The sequence below is a fragment of the Etheostoma spectabile genome, unplaced genomic scaffold (genome assembly GCF_008692095.1).
Source record: "Etheostoma spectabile isolate EspeVRDwgs_2016 unplaced genomic scaffold, UIUC_Espe_1.0 scaffold48, whole genome shotgun sequence".
NCBI classification, from domain to species: Eukaryota; Metazoa; Chordata; class Actinopteri; order Perciformes; family Percidae; genus Etheostoma; species Etheostoma spectabile.
This window is the reverse complement of record NW_022605618.1, coordinates 149,466-152,010: the sequence shown is the minus strand read 5'-3', so window position 1 is coordinate 152,010 and position 2,545 is coordinate 149,466. Positions and strand designations below refer to the sequence as shown.

The 2,545-nt window shown below is 40.6% G+C and overlaps 1 protein-coding gene across 1 annotated transcript in view; it reads right to left on the bottom strand.

Annotated features, from left to right (window-relative positions):
• Positions 1-249: 249 nt before the first annotated feature.
• The window catches only part of asb7 (ankyrin repeat and SOCS box containing 7), a 58,998-nt gene continuing 56,702 nt past the window's right edge, over positions 250-2,545 (bottom strand). The window contains exon 4 of the transcript XR_004331362.1: positions 250-261. The gene's annotated coding sequence lies outside the window, so the exon portion shown is untranslated. The remainder of the gene's footprint in view (positions 262-2,545) is intronic.

The window sequence follows — 2,545 nt, the reverse complement described above, 5'->3', positions numbered from 1 at the left end:
CACACACACACACACACACACACACACACACACACACACACACACACACACGGAGCTGGAGCAAAATCTTTTCTTTTTTTTTACAGATTATGATTAGCTTAGAAATTCATGAGGACCATTTTTCACAGTATACTCAACAGTACAAGTATTTGTCCACCAATGTATCCTCCAAAAGGCACAATGTGTGTGTCCACATTTCTTTTAGCAGCAGAGGTTGATTGGGGGCAGCAATACTGTCGTGATTAGTTTGCAGAAACTCTCCTGCCAAAGTTGCTGGCTGGCTCGGCAACATTAGCTAATGTCCGCTAGCAAAAGTACAGGCTAACTATAGCCAGTTAGCTTTGTGTGCAACGCAACAAAAACCCACCCCGTCCAACGCTGCTTGCAGCTTTAATTGGTTATGTTATTGTTATGTCATACCTGGAGTTACATAACTACCTGGACATACCCAGAAACAAGCTGGCTATTGGGGCTCTGATAAAGCAAGGTGGACCAATCATCTGCCTAGTGTTACAGAAATGATTACTGAAACATTTATGAAAAACAAACAGCAAGCTTTGGAAGTGGAAAGTGTCCAAGTCTGGTTTTTTTTGGCACTAGCAATTTCAGGGATGTTTTTATGTAAAAAAAACAAATTAATCGACACTTAAAGTAATAATCTGAGCTGCCAGTGGTAAAACAGCTCTTTTTGTGGATGTAAATTGAAGGTGAGCAGTTGCCCGACAACATTATTGCAGCTTGTTTCAGCGGTCTTGCTTACATTAGTAATGGACCAATTTCAAAGATCAGCCTCCTTCAAGATCACAACAATTCCAAACTCGCCTTTAAACAGGTTCCACCCCTGAAAACGGCATGGACGGAGGCATGCCATGACACGTGGGAGGAAGACCAGACAGCACAATGGGTGGATCTCGCTACAAAAAACTACAAACCTGCAAACAGGCCAAGGACAGTCTTAACAACAGCCGCACAAGAGCTGTGAAAGAGATACAAGTTTACACCATGTCAGACAAACAAGTAAAAAAGAGCATCAATAAAGACAAAATATAATAAAGACTGGCAGGCAAACGCAAAATCTTAGACAGAGAAATATTAGACATCAGGCATTTCTTTGAGCAACATAATCCTTTTCACCTGAATTGCACTGTAAAGACAGAAACCTCACATACCAATACCTCAGAACCTTGACAAAATAATACGAAACTTTGTGTACTGTAGCTGAACTAAGGCTTTTAATTCTGGTTTGTCTGACAACGTGTGAATTGGCATCTCAGTCATTTGAGTGTGATTGTGTTCCACATCCGTCCACAGCAGCATTTCTTCAGGCAGACACTTCCGCTCCATACCTGCTATGTGCTCAGGACCAACATATACAGCATATTAGAAATAAATCAAAATGTACTTACATGTTTTTTTATCCTACAGTTTATATTTATACAAAAGTATCCATAAAAAACCTCAGTGAGCGACATCCACAGTAGAGTATCAAAAATAAATCTATGCAACCCTGGACCCCAAGCCTACAACAGGACAGAGACATGTGGCTTTAACACTAAGTATGTTAAATTGATTCCATAACAACAATGTTGAAGTATGTGATTATAAAGTATAAAAGAAATAAAGTATGGGATTTCAGAGAAGTGTTTGAGAGAGGCTGTGTTGGAGCAGGCAGCAGTAGGAAAGAGAGAGGCGGGGATGCCAGCATGAGAAAATTCCTGCACTGGCCTCTCCGTCACAATGTTCTGCCTCAGTGGCCTGTGCATCTGGCAACAAGTGCTTTCACGACGAAATGAAGTCTTGATAAAATGGTGCATCTAACAGCTGCTTATGGTATTGGGACCAAGGCTATCAGAAAGAGCCTCTTTGTTTTCTCAGAGTTGTGCACAAGGTGGCCAAACGTCACACAGCTGACCCCTGCTAGCTGCTTGTCTCCTGGACCGAACAATAAGATAAAGAGTCCCTTGAGTAAGGCCAGTGGAAATGAGCCAATGGCAGCTCCTGGAATGCCTTCTCATTTCCTGGAGGACTAATATGTTCCATTCATCTCGCAACAAGTCAAATATTTTTGATGACAGTAATTTGCTTAGGTATAGGTTTGGTGTTTAGAATACATGCATTTATTTTCCCAACAAAACATGAAAGTAGTGGAGGACCTTTATTTCAGCAAACTGCAAGAGCACGAATCATAGATGCAACAGTACCTCTAGTTAAGTACAGGCTGTATGTAACCTTGAACACAATGCTTGCAATTTGCCATAAAACGGAAAGAAAAAGAAGCAATGACGAGGCTCTGCTTTGATAGATACTGCAGGGAGAGCTGGCTGCTACGGAGTTGGTAAACACGGAAAAAAAATTCTCTTTCTCTTTAAATTAGCGAAGGAAAAATACAAATCAAAAAACACAATTCTGAGGCCCATCCCAGTTCTCAGTTTGTACATCCCTTGACACTCTCCTCTTTTCTTATTCCCGCCCACAGGAGATCAAAGAGGAGGCAAAAGAAGATACATATATATATGTATATATATATATATATATATATATATAT